At 40.0% G+C, this 27,286-nt stretch overlaps 1 protein-coding gene across 4 annotated transcripts in view; it reads right to left on the bottom strand.

The window, feature by feature from the left end:
• pak4 (p21 protein (Cdc42/Rac)-activated kinase 4) overlaps positions 1-21,685 on the bottom strand; it is a 35,659-nt gene extending 13,974 nt beyond the window's left edge. For 2 of the 4 annotated variants that reach the window (XR_010667106.1, XM_020643483.3), the window contains exon 1: positions 21,521-21,684. The gene's annotated coding sequence lies outside the window, so the exon portion shown is untranslated. Of the gene's footprint in view, positions 1-10,785; positions 12,084-21,520 lie in introns of those variants that run through there. The other 2 variants (XM_065960030.1, XM_020643484.3) reach the window with 2 other exon arrangements.
• Positions 21,686-27,286: the final 5,601 nt, after the last annotated feature.

The raw sequence follows: 27,286 nt of genomic DNA, 5'->3' as shown, positions 1-27,286 counted from the left end.
GTTGTGATGGGACCTGCTGCCACTGTAAAACATTTTAACAGTTGAAATTGTGGAATATACCTTGAAGACATACTGTGTTGCTAAGTAACTAGGGGAGCAACGTCACTAGAGGCGCCTTGTTTTATCCTAAAGTTTAGTTAGAGCGGCGCTTGTGCTCTTACTTCCCTTTTGCCTATGGGCGATGCTTGTTGTAATCAATTCAAAGGTGGCGTGAGGGTTTGTGTGGACACTATTTTGCGCATGTTTGATAAAAAAGTAGCCGAACAATCGGACTTTGTAAGGTTGATGTGTAGTTTGCAATAAACCACAAGCATGCATTTGTGGCTAAATGTTCTGTCTCCAACACTCTCTAAAACACTGTTAACCGAGAGGCATGGACCCAAACGGTTACAAAATGCCTGAGTAACATAATTTACAGAGACAGCTGAATTCCTTTTTGCTACTTTGGTTCTCAGATATTGTGCATGCAAGCATGTATTACTGGAACTTTGAAAAAGCTGGAACATTAGTTGATTCATCCATTTGATTATTAAAAGAAATTATCTTTCATCTTTAATATTCATTTTCAAGAAACATTTGCTAGCTGCAAATTGTTTAATATGAAGATAAGCTGCTTCTCTCCTTTAATAGTGAACAAAGAGTATTGGGGACAGCTGGAGAAAAAGGAATCTGAAGACTCGCTTTGGTGAGCACTTTTGCACAAAAGACAAAAAAAGAAATCTCAAGGCTAATTGATGAAACATTTTTGAATGCATGAATTATCCTGTTATTTACCTGTTTTTAACAAATGAGTCACATGGACAAATGCCACGACCCACAAATCTTCTACTTTATCTGACTAAAAACAAAGAACCTGGCAACATTTCTCTGCAGCACTGCTCACCCCTGCCCGCTCTGGTTTGAATAGTGTCCCTCACCCTGCTGCTCTGTCAGTGGGAATCAAAGGAGACACTCCCGGTAGTCAAACATGGCCTCACAAGATCTATGTGTCGTAAGCAGAACCAGGCCGTGCTGTGGAGCTGACCGGAGGGGGCTGCAGGAGTGGTAAAACAGCCTCTATTCCTGTTTTTGTACAAAACACTGACCTGATCTTAAAAACAGAAGAACAAAAACCAGCAGAAGTTTAAAAGAAGGAATGAAAAGAACCATGAACAGGAGCATCAGAGAGGGGTAGGCGGATGGTGGGTGGGTGAGCCGAGTGAGAGCAGGGGGGATCAGGGCGGGTCATAAGTGAGAGGGCATGAGTCATGCTGTCCACAGTTTTAATAAAAGTCTTTCACAGCAGGAGTGTTTCAAGTGGAGCAGGACCCGCCCAGGAACACACAGGGAAGAGGGTTCACAGCCAACAACGCAGCAATGACTCAGAACTTCAACACAAAACTCTCCAACAAACACAACACACAAAGAAATCTGGATTTAGGGCCAATATTGACAGTTATAATACGTGCACTAGTCCAGAGGAATGCTGCTGAATTATTGTTACTGCGTGGCTCAGAAACAGCACAAAACATAAAATTGTGAAGTGAATCGGATAAGTTAACCACTTCCAATATTGGGGAAGAGGGGGTATGTTATGTACAGCCAAGGCGTGGTTTAATTGCTTAATGCACAGCTTTACTTCAAATGTGTCAGTGTTGTAATGAGAGCCAAAAAGGAAAATAAATCAACATGTACTGCAGTCAAATTTGAGGTTACACAACATCCCCCATAAATTCCCCGGGCTGTGTTTTCCATGAGTTTCATCCTCATATGTTAATTATTTTCAGCATTTTTTTTTTCCATCTTATTGCATTAATAAGAACTTTTTCAAAATCTCATATTCCACTTTTTACTGTATATGAGGCCTGCAAATAAGAACGGTAGGATTCATGTCATACAGGCCGCCATACAACAGAAACACGATGAATTCATGTCCAGGCTAAGGCCTAGTCCACATTTTGGTGTGTTTTGGCTTTTCATAAACATGGAAACGGCGTTTTAGGTCACAGAAAAGTTAAACGCACCTTTTGGAAAACTTCCAGAGTGGACGAGAAAAACTTTGGGCTTTTATGTCACACCTGTTCCTCCTCCGTTTGTCATGACTGTGCAACGCTGTCACTTTTGTTTACATGAGTTTAGCGTGATGGCAGACCTGACCAAACTAGTGCTGGTGCTAACGTTGCTAACTGGACCTTTTGCATGCTCACACATACATGACACAGTTGCTCTCCCACTGTGTTGACAGAGGCACCTTTGTAAATCAGATAGTCATTTCAGGGGAATGGCGGGAAAATTTTAGCATGTCAAGGACATCGTTTCTGACCTGCATGTTCATGACAGCGGTAACAAAGTTGTTTTTGAGAACTAAGCTTGCTGGAAAAGATTATTTCTTTAAATGGGAGGAAAACCTCCGTTTAAAAAAATACCCGCCTACTTGTGGCCTAAGATACACGTCAAGTTCCTTCCATATGAAAACATCTCTACTCAACTCTCCACTGAGTATTTTCTAACCATTAGCCAAACTATCTCATAACAGTGAGGTTGCAACACTGTGGTGATAAATGCCTCTCTTCAGTCATAATGAGTGTAGTGACAGCACAGAGGAGGCGTATTAATCACTGTGGAGGCTATCATTAGTGTTCAGCTGAGACAGCAACACAGCCAATCAATGCCTCTGAACTCTGGGGGACACATAAAAAAGAACCGCCCTGAGGAAGAATTAAATTAATGAAGACTGGAGGGCGCTGCTGGAGACTTATCTTCTCCCCTGCAGAGAACAATAACATAAACTATTATGAAAATGAACCCTATATTTGATCGGTGAGATGGGAAGAGTTTCTGCTTCAGTTCTTGTATCTTTATGGACGGCATAGGGAGTTTGACAGACGGTAAATCTGTAAGAAACATTCTCATGTGGGGATACAGAATGACACTGAGCGTCTCATAATCACAGACGGGAGGTCTGGCTGTGAATCATGCAGGATTGTGGCTTTTTCCAGAGCTTTTTTGTTGGAGATTTCTGGAACTGTTAGCCTGAGGGCTGTGGTGAAAAACCAGATTTAAATTCTGCTGACAAGAGCCAAGACACAATAAAGTTTGAATGTTATCAAGGCTGAGTGGCAAAACTTCAACAGATTACTGTGACCCTCAAAGATTTGTTGATATGAGAGAGAAGTTATTTTCTTAGAAGCATGCTTCAATTTGATATTTGCAGCATTGTGAACATAACTCTGGGTGTACATTTTGGGCTTTACTTAAAAATCTGAGTCGGGTCTGATTTCAGTGTAGACCTTTAATATGAATCTGTTAAATGTCAAGTATTAAAATCGTTGAGTTTAATATTTCCAATAATAAACAAGAATGTAAGTGTTTATTTCAAAGTCAATTTTCTCTGATTCCATCCTCACAAAGGTCGAACACATTAAGATTTCTTAACCCTGAATCTGACAGTTAACTGAATATTAAGGTCATGGAGAAAACTAAACGCTTCATTTTGAGCATCTGCAAACTCTTATTGACATTTTTTTTTACTGTTTTCTTGAATTTTATGGACCCAATTCAAACTGTTAATCATCTCAATTAATCATCACAAATTCAGTGAATCTCGCAATAAACTTGTATGTCGTCAGAAGAGAAATCCTGCACACTAATGTAAAATGTATTACCCTCTTTAACCAAATTACAGTTAACCATCTGAAATGTATTTTTAACATTATATGATTCTACCATTTATCAGAATTAATTGCCTTCATGAGTCTTCCTCATATATCAAAGTTATTTCTTTATTGTTTATCTCATCTTTTTTATTAACATTTGCACCACACACACACACACACACTACTCGCTCGCTCAGCATCACCAATTTATTAGAAAAAATCCCAACGTTAAGGTTACGATCCATCTGAACCTTTGAAAAGTGTGTTCATGAAAAAATAACATATCAGCAGTTTAAAACCCGATGCAGTCTCACATTGTCAACCAAGAATGTGAATAAGCGCACATTAAAACAGATACCTCGACACTCGTAAAGTCTTGACTATTTTCTGTGTTTTCTTTTTCCAAAGCTGTCAAATGATGACGACAATCAATAGCCCACAGATAAATAAACATTAAAGTTGGTAAAGATGGCCAAATATTTAAACAGATATTATTAAAAAGAAAACAGAAAAACCTCTTCCTTTATATTTCTTCCCATGTTACTTGACTCTCGCTTATACTGAGAGACAAAGCCAGGCAGGTGTACGGGGAACAGGTGAGCTCACGGCATGCAGTCATTCAGAGTGATTAACAGCTGTAGCAGGTGCTTCTCTACTCCCCCCCCCCCCCCCAGCATAAAACAGGAAACAATGTGTGAGAACCTCAGTGTCAGGAAGGAGGGCGAGAGCAACAGGTGTCTTTGGTGCTTTTACTGACAACCTGATAAACTGCTCCATTCACTTTTTAAACACACCGACAATAAGTACATCGAATAGTTCAGACAGGAAGAGAAGAAACCATAAACTCAGCTTCACAGATTCTGGTGCCGACTACCGTCCCAATTTTATTCTCACTGTTTATTAGGGCTGGGAACCTTTGGATGTCTCACGATTCGAATCAGAATCAATTTTTCGATTCAAAACGATCTATGGATTTGAGGTCTATTTATGAATTAGTGCATACTTCAGGATCTGCTCCAGTCATCTGTGAGACTGGCTGAATTTATTGTTGCTCTATTTGGCATTCTACTGAGTTAAAGAGCAAGCCTTAGCCCCAAAAAAAAACTTTAGAAAGATATGATTCGATTTTAAATCTTAGAAGAGAAGAATCTTGATTTTTTACATAAATCTCGATTTTTTTCCCCCACCTCTACTGTTTATTATAATCATCTGAAAATTCAGCTTGTGACTTTTAACCTCTGCTGGGCTCTTTCACCTATCAGTAAATACATTTATCATAAAAAATAACAACTAGTAAACCGGTAAAATGCTGAATTTAACCACATGTTTTATTAATTCACACCATGATATTTGACTAATTTAAGACACAAAATAGAAAAGACTCTCTCACATCCATTTCATAAGAAAGATGCGTAGGAGAGCAATGTGTCCATCAAAAACTTAAAGGGAAACTCCTGCATATTGTCTAACTGACAAACCAACATTTATTGGCAATGTTTTGGCACTAGTCTTACTTTGCAAGTTAGACAGTGTGCGGGAGTTTACCTTTAAGACTTGAAGACACACACTTAACACAAACATAAATCAGTGAATTAATTTGATCCTTGCTTTATTTAATCATTGCTGATTAAAGCGAACACAGGAAGAGCAAAGATGAAAGTGTGCCCACAAATCTCGATTCTAGGCATAAATAATGTTTTGCAAAACAATGGGGCAGGGCACCTTAAGAAACATCTTACAGTGTGCTTTTGAACTGCTGCACCACCCACTCCAACAGCGTAGATGCTTTCTTGCACATGGAATAAAGCAGAAGCTATAAAAGGAGCCCCTCCTCCTCCTCTCAGTAAAACAAGCAGGTCCCTCCCTGAACACAACAATCACTGTAGTTATAGCTGCCCTGTGTTTCCCCCTCCCTCCTACAAATATCTATCACTATCTCATCACCCCCACCACTCCCCTCAAACTTTCTATCTGCTCTCCATCCCCACCCCCCGCTTTTGCTTTCTCACTTCAAAAACAAACCTCTCCCTCCCTTCGCTCTCTCCCTCAGCACAGCTCCACGTATGCCTGGCTGAACAGTGAGAAAAGACTGTCCTGTCAGTGGGCCAGAGTCAGGCTGATGAGCTCTGGATGAAGCTGTTGTCCTCTGGTCTGATTCAAGGACTGTACGTGGGTGGTCCACACTCAGAGACACCGCTATAGTCAAAACAACTGTTTAGCTGCAATGAAGCAGTCGGATAAGCAAAAAGCTCTTTTGGAACGGGATCAGCTTTTTAAAGGCAGTGAATGTTGGGAAACAGGATTTGCAAGTCTGTTTTATTGATTTATTGCAGCAGTTTTAAATCTGCCAACACATGTAAAGTGTTATCATTCAATACTGTTGACAGACACAAGAAGAGATGGGGAACAAATCACATTATCAGAGCCATCGATCACTCCACTCCACAGATTTCATCAGTTGACATTAATGTAAAAAAACCATCATTTTCATTCAACTTGAAGCAGAAAACACCCTGAAATAATTTAGCAGGATTGCAGCAGGGTCCTGTTTATTTCTTATTTCAAACGTAAATAGACTTGAGCTTGTATAGTGCTTTCTTAGTCTTCTGTTCATGCAAAGTGCTTTCACACCACCTGTCACACACTGATGGCCGAGGCTGCTAAATGTCCATCACAAGTAACTAATCCATTCATACACAGTCACACGCCACAGACGAGGCAGCGGGAGTGTCTTGCCCACATCCGACATGTGGCTGCAGGAGCTGTGCATCCAACCCCCGACCCACAGGTTGACAGAAGACAGACTCTACCACTGAGCCACAGCCACCCTCAAAGTATGATGCTTTCCCCTTAATATTTCTTCAACTCAGCTGCTTTTAATAACTTCTGCATCGCTGTGAAGTTGCTGTTGAGCATGCATCATCTAACTATGACGTCTGTCCTTTTTATACTACCTTCAACTGCCATGTGTGAAATTCATCGACTCATCAATCTAAAGGAAGCAATACACAAAAAGAAATGCCACAGAAAATAATTTTTACTTAAGAAAGAAGTTGAATCTGTTGAACAGCTTGATACAAAATGTATCTCCAACACAGTGGTAACCTCACCTCACATAAAGGGTTGAAGTGTTTCTCTTCCTAGGTAATAACTATCTCATCATGTTGGGATCCATCTCGTCATGAACTCAGGGAAAAGTGAAACACACAATCACTTTTTAAAACACATCATCTGCGTCAGATAAGACAGCATGAATCACACGTTTCTTCCCTCTATACTTGAATGATTTCCCGACTGCGGCTCTGTTGAGAAATACCTCGCATAGCTGTGCTCCCGAGAAGACACTGACAACACTCAGGGGTTAAGAGGGGGAATGTAAACACTCTTCAAAAGGTCAAAGTAAATCTTTACAGCACCGGAGGATTCATTCAGTGCAGGTTAGGAGGACTTTAAACAAGGCGAATAAACTCAGATATTAATAATGACTCGTTTGCTTTCAATTGATAAATGACAAAAATACAAAAAGTGAATTTTAAAGTCTGTCAAGAAGACGTTTCAATCTCGCACAACATCTTTTCTATGGCTGGCTGCTTATGCTCGACTTATAGGTGAATGCTTCACTTATCTAATGCAAATCTTTGGAATATGTTAAATTATTGCATAGAGACTTCCTTATTCCGCTAAAGGCAACAATGATTAATGAATCCTAAACATTTAACAGCCGCCCTCGTTTCAAGAACTGAGCCGATGAACAGCCTCTGAACGGCAGCCGGTTTATCTGCTGAGGTAACAGGCCCGAGTACAAAACAGCCAAAGCAAAGACAACATTAGCAGTGATGTCAGCAGGCAGTTTCCCACACTACAGTATCTTGTACCTAAATGTTCCCTTGAGATAACTTTAAGTAACACAGGTATCAATGACACTGAACACCAAAGAGCAGAGAGCAGTCAGGCTACCCTTGTTCTTGTTTATGTTGTTGTTGTTGTGATGCTCTTATTTTAGCTTGCTGTGCAAAATCAGGGTGATAATTAATAGACTGTCCTCTCAGTTTGGCAAACAGAGAAAGCATCACACACTCATACACACACACACACACACACACACACACACACACACTGTTCCTCTCTCTCAGTGTTTCCCAGATTTAGAAAGTCTTGTGCAAACATCATGTACGCCGTGTGACCTTGGAGCTACTGACCATCCGCCCTTTTAAACAGTGTTATAAAGTAACAGATGCTGTACAGAAGTAAAGACCTGAGGTACTTGCACTGTACTGTATATCCATCGTCTGCCTCCCCTACTCCTATGGGACGTACTCTGCCTTTGGTATTGACACTAGTCAAATGCTGTGTCCACACTGATGCAGCTGTATTTATAATGTTATCCATGGTTATTTGAACAGAGACAAGTCACATTATCCTTGCACATTCAAGTTTGATTAGTGCAGCCGCTTGTTATACATGTCCATTAGCTGTTAACATGTCTGCACACTTATTTTCACTTTAACATGACTGTACAGTATGCACGGCTCTCTTTAATGTAAAACTGTTGTCTCTGTTTTTGCACATTCACACCGCTACCCTCCAGCAAAGTATGTTTACTTTCAGTTATACATCATTGACTAAATTGACTAAAACTGAGTTAGAATTATTCTATGTTGAGACTTAGAAGTAATGTGAAGCTAAATATTGTGTGGGTGAGAGAGAGAGAGAGAGAGAAGGGGGGGAGAGGAGAGAGAGAGAGTCCCTGTTTCCATCTGTCTACAATTATGTTGAATTAGGTAGTTAAGATAGAGAACTTGTTTTTACAGTCACTGAAGTTCCTGTGACATAAAATGCATCGACCAGCTGATGTCGATACCATGAGATGTCAAATGTACTGAGAGATGATTTAGGACATTAAAAAACAATAAATACATCTGGTCAAAACCAAGTATCTGATCAGAGTCCTGTTCTTACAGTCTGTTAAAAAGGTGATGTTTCAGCTATATGTAATATAGTCGTTTGCTGTAACTCTTTACATAAGACGATTTATACATGCTCAATTAGCGACTAAAGACAAGAAACCTTTTTTTAATGTCCGCACTTTGATATCTGCATATATGAGCTCAGAGTATCACTTGGATAGAGGTGACCAATAAACACTAAAAAATCTTAAATCTTAAAAGTTCATCTTAATTATTCAAAGCGCTTGTTGTCACGTAACTTTTCTTCAGTTGGGACCCCCTTGAATCTGTGGTTTGATCAACTTTGACGGACAGGTTATTGATAGATTGAACACTCACTCTGAAAAGTAATGAACACATACGTCCGGTATGTAACCGTTTATAGCAGCACAACTGAAAAGACTCTTTTCATTGACAAACTAAAGTTGCTTCATTCATGGTAACTGACACCGATACTGCAATTCTTGTCTGATATTGAACAAAGGTTGGAGCGCTGATCGACAGCCTAGCGGTTATTCCACATGACCCGTGTACAGAGGATATTCCTCATCGGGGCAGCTGTGGGTTCGAATCCGTCCTCTGCCCTTTGCTGCATGTCATCCCCCACTCTCTCTCCTCCCCACATCTCCTGTCTCTCCTCAGCTGTCCTATCCAAGAAAGGCAGAAAGATCCCCAAAAATATTAACAAAACATTGACAGTAGTTGCTCTATCATGTTCTACCAAAGTGCAACCTATGGGGAATTTGATTAGATAAATAGTTTATTGTATTGAATATCCTTAATAGATTAAAAGTGGTTTAAGATTCACCTGATTATTGACAAACAAAGACAGAACTAAATACAGGCTCTACACAAACGTCTTTATATTTGCTAAGAAAAATATTACTCATGTGAGGGTTTTGTCCATATGATGTTAAAAAAGGGAGAGAGGACATTATGGATTAAAAATATGCCCAGAAATAAATCACAACATTCAAAAATTAGTTTTCCTTAAATTCATATTTGGAGTATTTTTCATTTATTTAACCAGGAAAAAACCTCGTTGAGATAAAAAAAGAAAGAGTGCCCTGGCCGAGACGGGCAGCAGCACAATTTTTCCCACTATTTGCTAATTTCAGTAACACAACATACATGATACACTATTATCTCCAAACCCTTATAAACGCTCATGGAATAAACATGAGCAGGAAGAAGAAAACATATAATACCTGCCCCTTTCTCAACAATAGAAGTTACTGTGAGACATAGTCAGATGGCTAACCTGTTTTCCTTTTAGATCCTTTAATTGTTTTCTTATTCATCTGTTTTCTCTGATGGTATTATGTGTTGTATTGATGTAGTACTTGTTATATCACTCGCTCAGTACTCTTTGGTTACAGTTTGGATGTTGAATGTGAAATGTGTGGGGTTTTAATTTTTGTTCTGTGCTGTGTGTGCACTCCTGCTTTCTAACGGATAACATAAAGTTATTTGAATTTGATTGAATTTGAGACATAAGTGGTGAAGCTGTGCATCTATATTTAATCAAGAAATGAAATGTTGTTTATTCAGATAAAATAATAAAGGTACAAAATAAAGACATCGAGCGGTGGACAACCCCCGTCCTCTCTCTAACCTAGAAACATGACACTATTTCCTTTTTGTTAAATGGCATCAAATGTATGAAACAAACTTCCTGTAAATAAGATCACATGAATTTAACTTCCTACTGACTTTAAGCCCGAGGTCACAAGGTAACAGAGTCACTATCCTACTCCCTCCTCTCCATGTGTCACCAACACTTGTGCAGAGAGACAGATGAGCGGGAGTCCAGCAGCTGTCACACTGTCACAAATATGAGCCCTCAGTAACAGGTTTGAATGGTCACAGTGAGGAAGAGGAGGGAGGAGGGAGGAGGAGGGAGGAGGGGGAGGGAGACAGACAGACAGACAACCCCTCACTCTATCGCTGCCTCCATTCAAACAAGCCGAACAATAAAGTTATTATGTTTTTCTGACTCACATAATCCCCCCTGTGAGATTTTAACAACAGCGTTTTGTTGTTGTGGCACAGATTAACTTTCAACGCAGTTCAGCCAAATCACAAGATGTAACTTGCACCTCTTAACTTTAGCTCCTTTACGCACCACCAACTCCGACTTCAAATACAATTCAGCGACATAAACGTGCATACAATAATCTTCTCTCTGTCGGTTTTGTACTCACTTTCAGTCACAGGTAGACTACTCGTTTAGTCAGCAGCAGCAGCAGCAGCATTATCCACCTGATCTCATGTCGGAAACGCAGCTGAGGACGACGGGAGAGAGAACACAGACTCCCTGCAGCCACAAAGTTGTTTCCGCGAACACAACCAACAAAGTTAAGCCGTCGGAAGCGTCGTCACATCCTCGTTAAAGAAAAGAAAGAACCGGACACGTTACCCGAGAAGCAGCCGGTACAGTTATTTCAAAGAGTCGTCCAGAAAAGTCAAAGCGTTGTGGCTTTGGTCTGGTAAATACAAAGTGTGTCGCATTCCTATGGTTTCAGCGCACCGCGGCCCAGTTTCATGACGTCACCGGGAGGGAGGGAGGGGGGAGAGAGAGAGAGAGAGAGAGAGAGAGAGAGAGATATTAGGACAAGCGCCCTAATATCCTGTCACATAGAAGTACAAAAATAAAATTAAAAGTCACCATTTTCACTGCCCTTCCTTCCTTACAGTCAAATGCAATAAATCTGACGTCACGCAGGTGTAAATTGTAACCTGTTTGGTGCTGTAGTGGGATTTTTGTGCCGACTCATTTATGTAGCTTGATTATTTGGCTGCTGATCATCTTGTCTATCTATACTTCTGTGTACAATTACAGTAAAAATAGTAATGATCTTATTTAGAATGCTGTATCACACACTGAAAAACAAATGACCTGTTTGTCTTTTGGGGCAGAAAAATACAAATGAACTTTGTCAATACTTCACAAAATCACTTAAAACTTTTGGTAAACTTCCAACTGTTTCTCTAAAAAAAAGAAAAAAAAAATCTAACTTGATTAATTAATTTACAAAACAGCTGGGGACAATTTAAATGCTCACTTATTGGTTTAATGTTACATCTGTTCTGTATACTGAAAGGGTGAAGTTGCAAATGATCTACTCATTCATTAAAACCATATACAAACCTTTATTGTATTTTATTTACTGCCTCAGTAATAAGCACAACATGGTTGCCCAGCCACAAATGCAAATATTTATCCCCGTGATTCCCAAAGTGAGGGCGAGGAGGGGGCGCCTAGGTTATGACAGGGGGTGTGGCAAGGTGAAATAAAAACAACGCTGTTTTGCACTGACTGCCAGCAAAGCATGGCACATTTTGTGAGAGGACTTCCAGGTAAACACTAATCGACACCATCAGATGTCACAACTATTAAAACAAAGACAAGAAAATATGACAAGTCATATCTCGCTGTTACATGCTGCAGTGTTGTGTGTGTGTGTGTGTGTGTGTGTGTGTGTGTGTGTATGTGTGTGTGTGTATGGTCTTTTTGTTGCTTCACCTGAACAACTGTGGATAACACCTTCCTTTTGCCACATATACCTGAGTGAGATAACATTTTCAGCAGTTGCCCAATCAACACAAAATACAGATCAAAGCTGGACATTGAAAATGAAGTATGATTGCATTTAAATAGTCCCCACCTGTTTTGTTAATAAATTAATCAAGTAAAGATATTTTTTTTAGAGAAAACAGCTGGAAGTTTACCAAAAGTTTCAAGTGATTTTGTCAAGTATTAACAAAGTTCATTTGTATTTTTCTGCCCAAAAAGACAAACTGGTAATTTGTTTTGTGTAATACAGCATTCTAAATAAAAGTATTGTTATTTCTACGACAAATTGTATTAAGAGTGGACGTATGATATATGTCTATTGTTGCAGGAAGAAAAACCGTTATGAAGAGCATTATTGTTTTGGTCAAATGACCTCATCTGACACTTAAATTATACCTGTGCAAAGCAGTCTGATCAAGGCAGGCTACTGTGAAATACCATGCCTGCCTGCTAATATAAAACACATCCATCACTAAGACTTTACAGAGGCATGCAGATATTTAAAAAATCATTACACATGCAACTAGACTTTGGTCAAGGGATTGTCCCAGCATTGTTGTTTTAATTATACTTAACCCTTTCCTTTACATTCATACTGAGAATGGCATCCGAAAACAAAAAGTTAATGCCTTAATGTCAACATTAAAAACCATTAAGAGAGTAAGTGAACCAATAAAGCTACTTGAACAGCATCCAAATTGTCCTTTCCACTTTATCAGTAAACATGGATTTACAACCAAAGCTCACAATTAAACACATCTAAACAGTTTATTTAAGGAGTTCCTTATCAAATCAAGTAGACTTATGACCACTTCCTCATATGTGTGAATGTCTTTTATCTTCTATTGAACAGAGTACAAGGTGTCGGAGTCAAAGAGAAGACTTGTTGACATTCCTGTGAGAGTAAAAATACAGCAAGAACAGGTCCACTCAACGTATCAGAGGCAGAAACACACAAACCTGCCAATCCCGAGGCGGAGTTCAAACAAAGCATTCAGTGTGTGCAGCCAATGACGGCCAACTTCCAGAAGCAGGTTGTGGAATGTGGAAAGGTCAATGATAAAGACGGCAGAGAGAGCACACACACGCTAGCTGACACATATTTCAGCACGCATACACACACACAGAGCGGCAGTTTAGTTTGAGTCTGCACAGGACCTTCAGACCTTTGATCGCTCTGTGCTCAAAGGCAGCATGACATACCAAAATCATGTCAAGTTTACTGCAACAAGTTCACTGTAAATGGTGTTAAAGGTCAGAGGAAGAGACGGGGCCGTAAAACAATGCACATGCAATTATGGTTTCTTTGGGCTGAATGGGTTTGAGTACAGTCATGGGAACAAGCATGAAAATAAACAATATTAAAGAGAAGCAGGTTATACTGATCAAATGTATCCACCAGAAGTAGCCAATGGAGTCAGTGTATGTATTACCTAAGTGGCAGCAAAGAACAACAGGGTTTACTGGGTTCAATGGGAGCAGGAGTTCACAAGGCAGCAGGAAGATGGAAAAATGTTCTTTTATTTCTGTAAAAGAAAAAGGCTAAGATTGTCTTGTATTTTTCAGAGAGTCCAAATGATTCAGACATCTGCGTGAACATAGAAACATTGAAGCTTTGACAGAGGTCACCCAGCGAGTCATTTATCTGCTCTGTGTGGTGTAATGAAAAGAGTCAGCATGGTCAAAGAAAGTCTTTGTTCATTAATCGTTTTCTGAGACTTCTTGTTTTCTAAACCACTGAGAAATAGAAGTGAATTATTTCTGATTGATAATGGTACTTTGACCAAAGTACTAATTTAATCATTTGATACACTGATGTTAAACAAGTAAGCAGAGATTTGTGTGCGGAGATTTTCAAGCCAAGCTTCAACTTCCAGCACAATTTATGAAGATAATGAATCAAGTGCGGTTGCTGCCGGCTAACATGATAACACAGAGCCTGTTAGATATCATGTTGAGACAGGTGAAGCCAGAGTTTAATCTGAATTTGCTCATTATCTCGGAGGATATTCAGACTGAACTTTTTATCAAGACCAGCCGATAAATAGGTCAGTTAAATCAGAGTCCTGTTGTCAGTCCGGTGATATTTTTCAGTCCTCTGTTACTCTCCTTATAACATGTTGGTGCAACCGCCCAGCATGAGTGTCGTGTTAGACATGAAAGCACACTGTAAAAGACACGATTCAGGGTAGCACCAACTATGAGCTGTATCATCATCATTACATGGTGATGGCATGTTGTCAAAACACAGAGAGCTGGGTGACGTTGTTGTGAAGAAGTCAAACATCACATCAGTCCTCTCTGTCATTAGTGAGTCCAGTCATCGCTGCATCAACCGGTGGTGGTCTGACATTTTCTGTCTGCCACCTTCAGCAGAGCAGTGAATGTTATTCAGACCAGAAGCACAGTGCAGGTAAGAAGCTGATCAGAGCGATCTGATGTGAATACGGGCGGGTATGAGCAGTAAACACTATCCTCCGCCTTCACAGTGTTGTTCATGTGCAATTGAGGGCTAGTGACAACAAGTATTCAAAGATTCTGAAGTCTTGTGCCAAAAAGCAATCAGATTTAATGTTGTGGTTTGCTGAGGAATTCTATCTTTGATAAACAAATGGAGGACATCATGAAGTTTCTCAGTGCAGTTGCATTCATCCCAACGCTTAGTTAAAGCACTTAAAGGGTGAACGATGGTGCAACAGTAGCAGGACCCTGAGAGAGAATCCCCCACATTCACAGACGGACAGCAGTGCAAACCCGTGACTGGGTCATCCAGACTATTCCAGTGATGAAGGGGTGCAAAAAAACACAAACAGATTTTCCTCTCTTGTTTCACTCCAGCTATTACAGACTGCCATTCACTAGCATTGCAGCACCAGTACAACTGAGGCATAACACTGCTTCCATCCAGATCTGTCTTTGCATTGTGTGCCAGTGTTTGTTAAACCTCCATATCGCAGTGTGAACATGCAGGCCTGAGCTTGATTTTTCAGCAGAGAATAAAACAACATGTACATGCAAACACAAGAACAAAGCTCCTCGCTGAGCTGCTGCTGTGTGTACAAAGATAAAGATCCACAGGGTTGAACAGTTCAGAGTTGATATTATGCTGCTGTTTCTCATGTGCTGCTGCAACAGGTATAGAGTATGTTATGGTGGATGAAGATGGAGCAGGTGTAGCAGGGACCCTCTTACGATAACTGTAAATCACTAGATGTGTTGCTTTTGGGCTTTAAAGATAAATGTGATAAATTTACTGAACATGTCAATACAAATGTCAACAAACATTTCTATTAAAATACATCATAATAACATTTTTAGAACATCTTTTATCTCCGCTTTAAAGATCTTTAAGTGGCTTGAAATCCCCTTTTTTGTATTGTTTTCAAATGTACAGATTATATTTGGGCCACCAAAAACATACTTTGGTCCCCTTGTAATTAGAAACCGATCCGATCTTATATCTGTATCGGGTCCGATATTGAAGTAATTTAGATATGGGACTGACTGTGCCTATCCAAATCACTGATCAAGAAATATGGTTGGAAACTTTAAACATTCTCAACCCGCACAGTCTCACTTGAAATGATCAGACTGAACTGTAATAAGGGCCCACAAATTGTCTCCATGACGACGCTCAGACGAGATGGAACAGCTCCTTCTATATGATCAAAATTACAAACTCTTACACTTCAGTTTAAATGATTTAATTTGAAAAACCTGACAGGTGATGCCGCTTCCTGTTTGTATGTGAAGCCAGCACAATGCAATGCTGGGTTGACTACAGCTTCGTGTAGCCTTACACATATTACCAACAACAACAATAACATTGAGAGTTATGATAATAGAAATATCGGAATCATTATCGATAAATATGTATCGGAATCGGATCGGAACTGAAAAAAGGTGGATTGGTGCATCTCTACTTGTGCTAACTGGCCATGGATCCAGCTTGAAAAGGTAATAATCACTTCCTTTGTATTATATCAGATCATACAATTAATTTTGGAAAAAGGGGATGGTATTAACTGTTAACAAGCAGATATCAAATTGTGGTGAAAAGGAATCGTTTGCTTTACCACTTTATAATTGGAAAGAGAACGAAAAAATGAAATGTCTCAATGATAACATTGGAGCTAATCTTCAGCTACAAATCAAATTCTTCAGATTTTTCTCTCCCTATATGCTTTACATAATACTGGCCTGAAACCCCAGACTGTGTGGCTGAAACTTAGTCTCACAAACAGGCTATTGTTATGATATTGAATATTTATTTTATTCATACGCTGTTCTTGCCTCTGTTCCTGAGCACCTACAGGGCTGTGTTGATGTTGGCTCCTGCAGTCATTCCAGAGAGGATTTTCTTTCCTCTCAAGCAATAAGCCTGGCTCCTACTCCCCGTTACAGCGAAGAACCATAATGTAGCATATTCTTTCTATCTGCCTCTCATCCTCACCAGGGCTCATTTAATCTCTTACCCTCAAGTCAGCTAAGCTTGATCCCATGTCTCGGGACTCTTTGAAGTTTTTTTTTTTTTTGTATGCAGAGACGTTGAATGCTACTGGCAGAGTCATCATGGATCATATCATAATCAATTTAAGCTGTAGCTATCGTTGTCTGCATTATGATTTGATAAATTGGCTTGTCAAAAGATTGAAGATTGAAATCGCCAAAACAAAACGGAGAAAAACAGAAAGAGAAACAAAAAAAGCATGTTCATCTACTCCAACCTTTTTTCCCCACTGGTCCCCTGATATGAGGTGGAGTTGGGGGATTTTTTGCTTACTTCACTGCTGTGATTTCTCTGCAGATGTAGTTGTCTAGCTATTAGCCTATAGCTGAATCTGGCCCAGAGTTGGCTTGGCAATCTCTCTCTCGCACTCTCTCTTACTGGCACACACACCCAAAACAACCACTGTGCAGGAAAAAACTTCACTTTCATCTTTTCAATTCTCCCCCTCCCTCTTTCTGCTAACTTTCTCCCTTACACACACAGTCCAAACCCCTTTCCCGCTATTCAAGCCAGCAACATATTTGTCTGTGAAAGCTGACAACAGGAGAAAGATGAAAGACATCCCCCATTACTACAGCATAAACTCAACCAGCAAGGACACAAAGTATAACAACAACAACAAGCAAGGCATCACATAAAGAGAGATGACACTTTAATGCTAGATAATAAATGTATACTGACTGGAGCGATGATAAATGTTGCTTAAATGGCCTTCTACAGCTTCAGCATCATTCTTCCACCTTGTATGTCGTTGTGAAACTTGTTATAGAGTTCATGGAAGATGCCCAAGCAGCAGCTGTATTTGCCTCTCTCTCTCTGAGGGACCTTCAGGTCAGCCTCCATCGTCAAACGTCAACATCCGCCCTGCCATGAGCTCCACCCCCTGCTGGACACGTCTGTCAACAGTCATCTACTGTTCCTGATTGTCTCTGCCTTCAGGACTTTGCTTCCCTGCGGTGATCCTCTATGAACACCCTTCCTCCAAAGCTGGGTTTTTAAAATGGATGACAATTCAGAATGCTTTTCAGTTATAAGTGTTTGCAACATAAATCAGTCAATGTCAAAAGCTGCAGGAAAATTTCACTGTATTTAACGTTTGTTTATTGCATTTTAAAGACTTATATTTTGTCCTGCAGATCTATGCAAGAAGGCTTGTAAAAAAAATCTCAATTTTATCACCAGTGTGTCATGATAATAGTCTGTTTAGAACCACCAAAGGTTTTAGGGAATCTTCTTCCACCAGGCACCAAAAGGTAAAAACAGGGCTAACTAAGATCTTCTATCAAGATGAGAGAGAGAAAGAAGTCACAGTCGATGTTAAACGTCACACAGTGCCCTCTAAAGTAACATTTTAAACCTTTCAACTTGTGCCATGTTGTGCAGCCACAAACTTGCTTATAAAAGTGAAACTTCATAATGAGTCAAGCTGCAAGTAACAATCCTTTTCGTTATGTATTAATGAGCTAATTATTTCACACCCTGTTAAATAGCCTGAAAATGTATCGTGAGAAATACTCTTTACATTTCCCAGAACTCAAAATACAAGTATGAGATGAAAAATGTTCTTAGACTAATCTATTTGTAGTCTACTGGTATCCGTTTTAGTTCCAACTATGCATTTATCTGTGTAACAATACCAACAACACAATGATCATATCACATTTCATCTGTAAGTGGCCTTCTCTCACTTATTTTAAATCTGACTGTTCAAAACTCTGGGGAAATGACCACAGTTCTCCAATGATCTAAACATCAGTGGTGCATCCACAAAATACAACAGCTTCAATATTTCAAGACTTAAATCACTGAGATAGTTTTGTGATCTACCAGTTCAACATCCGCCATCTGACCTGTAGCTCCTGATGAGTTACCCAACCTGACACCCAGCCCTGACCCAGTTTTCCTTGCTGAATAACTAGCAGAGCATGATGTATTGTTGGGTTGACTTTGATGGGAGTGCACACTCACTACTGAGGGAATAATGTCTGTGTCTGTGAGAGAGAAGAGTGACCCCTCCATACAACTCTGGCATCCCAGGAATGTACGGTGTGCCCAGCGATAATCACACAACCTTGATGACTAATCATGCTGCACGCAAAACCTCTTTTTCTCATGTACACACACACACTGCAGCAACAAAAAACGCCTCCGGCTTCTATAAATGGACGAGAGCTGAACCAGCGGATGCGGATAAATGACGTGAGCAATAAAAAGTGGGGGTCAGTAAAGGGCTGAGAGCAACTTAATCTCAGACAAACAATATCCTTTGTCCTCCTTCAGTCTGAGCAGACAGTGCAAGTTACAAACACAACACCATCCCTGCTTCACAGGTGAAAAGGAAAGTTTCACACGGTCAGGGTTGACAGGGAGAGTATCTGTATCAATGAATTATCAATACTAGGAAAATGTGGGTATATAAAATGTGTGTATATATATATATATATATTTATTTCTCGTTTACTGCTCATAGTTCTGGTTACATCTGTTTACATCTGTTAGTCCGATCACTGTCCACTTATATCTACTCTTTTATATTTTGTATTTCAAGTTTAAGCTTTAAGTTGTATTTAAATTGACACTTTATATTTAGGTTAAAATGTTTCGTACTTGCACTGTTGTTAATTTACTGCTCTGTGTGCCTTTGAATTGCCCCCCGGAGACAAATAAAGTTTTTTGAATTGAATTGAATCTTCCATATTTAATCTTTCATATTTAAGACTAGTAATGCTTAGTTAAATCCTGGTTGTATATATATTCACATTCTTAGTTTTGATATTTTTAGTGCTTATTTACTTTGTATTTAATATTATATTAGAATAGAACAGAATTACTTTATTGATCCCAAACTGGGAAATTGTGGAATATTGTGTTTAAATTTGCTAACATTGTGTTTTTTGCTCATATTGTGTGTTTGGACAACCTGCTGCTGTAACACCACAATTTCCCAGTTTGGGATCAATAAAGTAATTCTATTCTATTCTATATTCTATATTGTATATAGTATATTGTATATAGTATATTGAATATTCTATATAGTATATTCTATATTGTATATAGTATATAGTATATTGTATATAGTATATTGAATATTCTATATAGTATATTCTATATTGTATATAGTATATTCTATATTGTATATAGTATATAGTATATTGTATATAGTATATTGAATATTCTATATAGTATATTGTATATAGTATATTGAATATTCTATATAGTATATTGTATATAGTATATAGTATATTCTATATAGTATATTGTATATAGTATATAGTATATTCTATATTGTATATAGTATATAGTATATTGTATATTGTATATTGAATATTCTATATAGTATATTGTATATAGTATATTGAATATTCTATATAGTATATTGTATATAGTATATAGTATTCGCTTTAAGCCGAGCAGAGCGCTCAAAGCTTCTTCAAACAAACTGAGCTCCAAGTTTCCTTTCTGTGGAGTTTAACTTCTGAACAACTTCAATAAGAGACCCTTTAACTTGCACCAGGACCACAGCTTGAACACCTCACATTAAGACCCTCTCCACACAGACCGGTCCACACAGACCGACCCACACAGACCGGTCCACACAGACCGGTCCACACAGACCGACCCACACAGACCGGTCCACACAGACCGACCCACACAGACCGGTCCACACAGACCGACCCACACAGACCGACCCACACAGACCGACCCACACAGACCGACCCACAGAGACCGACCCACACAGACCGACCCACACAGACCGACCCACACAGACCCTCTCCACACAGACCGACCCACACAGACCCTCTCCACACAGACCGACCCACAGAGACCGACCCACACAGACCCTCTCCACACAGACCGACCCACAGAGACCGACCCACACAGACCCTCTCCACACAGACCCTCTCCACACAGACCCTCTCCACACAGACCGACCCACACAGACCGACCCTCACAGACCCTCTCCACACAGACCGACCCTCACAGACCGGTCCACACAGACCGACCCACACAGACCGACCCACACAGACCGACCCTCACAGACCCTCTCCACACAGACCGACCCACACAGACCGACCCTCACAGACCGGTCCACACAGACCGGTCCACACAGACCAACCCACACAGACCGACCCACACAGACCGACCCTCACAGACCGGTCCACACAGACCGGTCCACACAGACCAACCCACACAGACCGACCCACACAGACCGACCCACACAGACCGGTCCACACAGACCAACCCACACAGACCGACCCACACAGACCGACCCACACAGACCGGTCCACACAGACCAACCCACACAGACCGACCCACACAGACCGACCCACACAGACCGACCCACACAGACCGACCCACACAGACCGACCCACACAGACCCTCTCCACACAGACCGACCCACACAGACCGACCCTCACAGACCGGTCCTCACAGACCCTCTCCACACAGACCGACCCACACAGACCGACCCTCACAGACCGACCCACACAGACCGACCCACACAGACCGACCCACACAGACCGACCCACACAGACCCTCTCCACACAGACCGACCCACACAGACCCTCTCCACACAGACCGACCCACACAGACCGACCCACACAGACCGACCCACACAGACCGGTCCACACAGACCGACCCTCACAGACCGGTCCACACAGACCGACCCTCACAGACCCTCTCCACACAGACCGACCCACACAGACCGACCCACACAGACCGGCCCATCTGGGTGTTTTCAGGTCCGCTCGGACTGGTTCCGCTAACGTTAGCATCTGTTAGCATCTAAACCGGGGAGCAAGAGACGCGCCCCAACTTCATCTAACATCACGACCAAAATGTGCTTACTCACCGCGAAACTGCCAGGAAAAACTTTTCTCTGCTGCCACGGCGGTGTGGAAATGAACTTCCCTCTGTTGAAATTAAAGCGGACACCGGCTAACTTTGTGACAAACTGTGTAACATTAGCCGAAGTCTCACTTTCCTGACGCCATGTTGAACAGGGGGGGGAAATACTACATCCGGGAAACTGCAGCAGAGCACCATGGCAACCGAGTCAGCGACGGGGCCGCTGGGTAGGATCCGCATAAAGCTGTGTTGTAGCGTTACTTAAAAACAATTAAATTACATTAAACCTTTTAAATAGCTGTATTTTTTTTTTGATAATTATAATTATATGAATTATCTAATTATTTCATAATTGTAACAAAAGTGCAATCCTAGTAGTTAGTTTTGATATTTTTAGTGCTTATTTACTTTGTATTTAATATTATATTGTGTTTAAATTTGCTAATATTGTGTTTTTTGCTCATATTGTGTGTTTGGATAACCTGCTGCTGTAACGCCACAATTTCCCAGTTTGGGATCAATAAAGTAACTCTGTTCTATTCTATTCTAGTATGACCATGAAGGCTCACTGCAGGGTCAGTGTACGCCTGGGGGTCTCTTCATGTAGTCAGTTTATTAGGTGACTGATCGACCCTGCACCCCTCCGACGAACACTGACACGTTTTAACTGCACGACACTGCTAACTGAAACTTTGTTATCTGACTCAATGAGAATATTTTTGTCAGTCTTTTCCAAATTATCATTTAGAGTTAAACAAATAATAATCTCATGACACATCAGAACATTTCATCTGCTGTCTTCCTCAGACAAAAAGGTCAAACTGGGATAAAAAAAAAAAAACTGACTGCCACAGGAGACGGACGGATGCAGCTGATGCTCACACTTTCTGTATGTGCGGAGCAGGGGTCGAACCCCAGGCACGCTCTGCCCTGCAGGCCTCTTAGAACGGGTTATTTTGATGGAGTTCACCTGCTGGACATGATGCACCAAGCAGAGGTGGAGCCGGTGGCATCATCTGTCTGGAATATGCTGCACAGAGAGAATGCATCTCTGAGCCTAGGAGGAGGAGGAGGTATATCCAGGAGAGGCCCTGTGAGGTTAAGCATCATTTTTGAAGTTCCTTCAAGGGTATAGATCCAGGTAGTTGACAGCACTCTCCCAGAATAAATACACTCAGGCTGCTGTGTTTGAGAGAGTGTCACGACCCACTTCAGGATGAGGATGTGCTCTGTGACCTCTAAACCTCTGCAGCTGAAGAGAAAGCAGCACCAAGCGGAGAGGGACAAAGTGGAAATGAGAGGAGTAAAAGGAGACATGACAACTCTCCTCCAGCATCTCGTGGGTGAAAACAGTGTGGAGGAGGCAGATCAATCTTTGGATGAGTGAGAAATACACATTTTAAAACATCTACTAAGCAACCAGGAAAGCTTTCAGTTTTCCACAGAGGTGCTTGACTCTCAGACATTTGCCGCTCAGTACATCCTCACCTTTCCCCGTTACCACCTGCACATCAGTCAGCCATGCATGCAGCTTTTACCTCTCTGCAGCCTTTCTACATGTCATGATGTGTTGGATGACAGAGAGCTTCCTGTGTCATCACATCAAGGCAAAGGATAAGAGAGGAATCAGGGGAGGAATCAGACTCTGACTTGGAGGAGCTGTGATGGTCGATGAAGATGATTGTGAGGGTGACCGAGCATGAAAGTGAGAAGGAAATTTAAGCTATTTTATGAGGTACAAAGTATCTAGAAAGCTAATTTTAAACATTTTTTAAGGGCAATTCAATGCAGGACTCTCTGAATATCATAATATATCTTTTTCTGTAATTATTGTTTTTTGTTAATGCAACACGGTCAACATCATGTCAACAGGAAACAACCACTCATAGCCCCGCCTCCTCCCTCGTCTGTCTTTGTAGGTCAGCAGGACAGCTGTAAATGTGTTGTCTGTTTCCTGGTTCAATCAATACACTGATGGATGGGGTGAAATAGTGCAGCCTTTAGTGCACGTCGTTAACTAGTGCTCATGATAAGTGTTCATTTGTTTTCACCAATGTGCTCCACAGAGGCACAAATACTGAGCCATATTTGAAGTATTTGTGTTTTTCTATTCCATACAGATTAATTTCCCCTCTTCCGTACATTTAAAAGAACATTTATTGTAGATTTTCCTTCACTGCATTTATTCACAGCATTAGTTTCTGTACTTCTTGGATGTAATGTGTGCAAACCGAATAAGATAAAATGGTAAAAATATTTGAAATATATGAAAATATATGAAAATATCAATAAAAAAATCAATTATCAGTGTTTAAATTCAAGAATAAACAATATCTAAAAGTATTTTATGAACAGAATGACCGGATTCATCAGTGCACTCATCATATCTTCACCATAATATATTTTCAAACATCACTGCAGAGTTTAATCTGTACAACACTGACCTCTAGTGGTCAGAACATGTACTGTTAACAAACAGAGGCACAAACACACCATGGGTGATCAGTCTTTAACTTTAAAGGGAGCCTATTTCTCTCCTTGAGACAAATTAAACTGAACATGTTTTTTTAAATGTTCAATCTGTGTAAAATAAACAAGTCATCACTTCTGTGTTTGACCCCCTCGTCAACACTTTTTTTATTTTTTATATTCAGGTCTAATTACAAATTTTTTTCCTCAACTGTTTATAGCTTCTTGTTTAAAATGCACATATATTTTTACCCCTGCATGGGTTATGTACAGTTCTTGTATAAGTCTATTTTTTTTAAGAGTTTACAGTTTAAGTTTGATTCATCTAGAGGTATTCTTTAAATCTTTTTTTCAGGTTAATATATATGTATGTGAGGGGGGGCGTCGGTTTTGTGGTTAATTTTTAACAAACGTCTTTGTAACCTGCTACAGGATGATTTGAATTTCCCTCAGGATCAATAAAGTTTCTATCTATCTATCTATCTATCTATCTATCTATCATCCATCTATCTATCTATCATCTATCTATCTATCTATCTATCTATCATCCATCTATCTATCTATCTATCTATCTATCTATCTATCTATCTTTCTATCATCCATCTATCTATCTATCTATCTATCTATCTATCATCCATCTATCTATCTATCTATCTATCTATCTATCTATCTATCTATCTATCTATCTATCTATCGATCTATCTATCGATCTATCTATCTATCTATCTATCTATCTCTTCCACATGTTTGTTGTTGAGAGATTATTTAAGAGTTGTGTCTCCCTCTATCCCATTTTTCTTTTGTAACATAACAATGAGTAATTTTTCCCGCTCTTTTGTAAAGCGTCTTGAGATAACACTGAATTGGTGCTATATAAATAATGATTGATTGATGATATGAGGAGAATTAATTCAAATGAAAAACCCTCAGAAAATATCCAAAAGTCGAATAACGGGCTAAACATCAGAAAAAAAAACAACTGGAGTTCTGTTTGTGAAATTTCCACAATTTAAGAGACCTCAGGACGGCTGTGGCTCAGGGGTAGATTTGGTCATCTCACAACCGGCAGGTCGGGGGTTCGATCCCCAGCTCCTTCAGCCACGTGTCTGATCTATCCTAACCCAACTTAACCCCAAGTTGCTCCCACTGCTTTGTCAGCGACGTTTGTGTACACATTTGGGATTAGTACATTCTGATGCAGCCTCTGCCATCAGTGTGTGACCTGCGGTGTTTTGTGCTTTTCAGAAGACAAACGCTTTCTTATTTTTCTGATCAATATAATAACCTATAAAACTTAAAGTATATTAAAATGATTTGTGACATTTGAAGGATGAGTCCTTTAAAATCAACTTCATTCAATACTTCAGTGGAAACAAATTCTGGAGTATCAGCGACGTTTTCTTGTCACGCTGCAAAGTGAGATCAATACTGTGAATGTGCTGAAGCTGCTGATTCCTCCTCTTCATTCTCTGAGTTCTCTCTTTCTTCATCCAGAGAGATGTTTACTGAGCATGCTCACTCGTACACAGCTTTCCTCCGTCGTGTTTAATGTCTGCATCCGATGTGCATCCTGTGTAAATCTATTTTAATCACATTTCTGTTTTTCTATTTTCAGCTTCTGAAACACTTTTACTCTGTGAATCGTTGTTTTCTTTTAGTCCTGGTTATTTACGGTTCATGTTTGGTTTCTTGTTTGTTCTTAGAAGTTGTTTCTCTCTCTGGCTGAACATTGTTTCTAAATATGCAAAGCTGTTAATGTGAATATGTTCTTGTTTGGATGTACAGCTGCAGGAATAAAGGTCACGTTCAAGGTCAAAGATGGAGTCATTTATATTCAGAGGATGGCCAACTCTCTTTTGTTCAAACTCACCTTTAAAGACCTCTTCATATGAACGTGTCCTTCAACCTTTATCGTATATAAATATCATATAAAGAACATGATTGGATCTCTGTTTACCCTCTTTTGTTTAAGGTAGAAAATGGAGTCAAACCCATTCATTAAAGGCTGCAGGTTTCAGGTTCGACTCCTGCTGAGGCGCTAAATCTCTCTCCTCCACAGCTCAGCAGTTTGTGAGCCGCCTCGCTGCTTTCCATCCTCCTCTGGATTCCTGAGAGTCCTGATTGGACGGTGCAGAGCAGCGCTACAGTCCTGCCTGTGATCACCAATTACATTACCAGGGGGTCAATTGTATACAGATGACGGTGATGAAGAAGAGGAAGAGATTCACTTTAAAATACAGTCTATGGTCTGTTTCATCACATCCCTCATATTTCAGATTTTACTGCCTGAACGTCTGAAATCACGTTTATCCACTCACACTCCGACATGTGGAGAACTGAATCTTCCTTGAAGCTTTTCAAGATGTTATATATTTGGATTGTTAATATGAACTCATATTTGACTACAAAGCACCAAAAAACTGTGGAAAACACTTCCTGTTCCCCCTCGATCATTTGTGGGCTCTTAGGGGTCCGGGGCCTCTTGTTATCAGCCTGCTTTCACTCGTCTCAGCTCTCTGTGGCGGAGCTAAAAACTGTCATAGATGTACTTCATGTCTAGAAATCAATCAGATATCTCAATATATATTATCTCTACTCTTCCAAAAAAAACAAAATAAAACCCACAGGTAACACTTTGAATGAAGGTCACAGTATTCACCATTAGCATGCTAATTAGCAGCATACTGGCTTCTTATTAGTTGTTATTAAGTGTTTATTTGTACCTTAACCTACACGGCCATCGTCTTCTACCTCCTGATAGTGATAAGAACTTCTTTCGTATCCTGACATGTTTAATGTGTGAAGTGAAGGAGACAAAAGGACATCGTACCGCCTCAAGAAAACCTTTAAAATACAGACATAAAAAGCTATAAATGTTTTTAAGTGTTTGTTTCTCAGGTTGAGTCGACATGGCAGCTGATGATCTGACAGATGATGCAGTTTCTGTGTGAGAAAAGTATTTTTATTTATTTACTTTTAAACATCATGAAGTTATTTTATTGTTCCTATTCTGGAAATGAACTTTTACCTTTTGGGCATTTTAGAAACCTGATTTTAAGCCTCCCAACCTGTTTGTAACTGTTTTACATCAGTGTGTTTATTTATTGCAGTTTTGTACTCGCTTAATTATCTTAGTACATCTTAGACTTTTGTAGACTGATTTTAGCAGTCTTGTATTTATCTGCCCCCTGTTTTTCTTTTTGATTTAATGTCTGTTTTCTAATTATTTCTGTAATGACTCGATGTCATTGTAAATGACTGTTTGATAAATAAAGGTTGAATGAATATTCTGAGATAAAAC

Source organism: Labrus bergylta, chromosome 11 (genome assembly GCF_963930695.1).
Source record: "Labrus bergylta chromosome 11, fLabBer1.1, whole genome shotgun sequence".
NCBI classification, from domain to species: Eukaryota; Metazoa; Chordata; class Actinopteri; order Labriformes; family Labridae; genus Labrus; species Labrus bergylta.
This window is presented reverse-complemented; position numbering and strand designations above follow the sequence as displayed.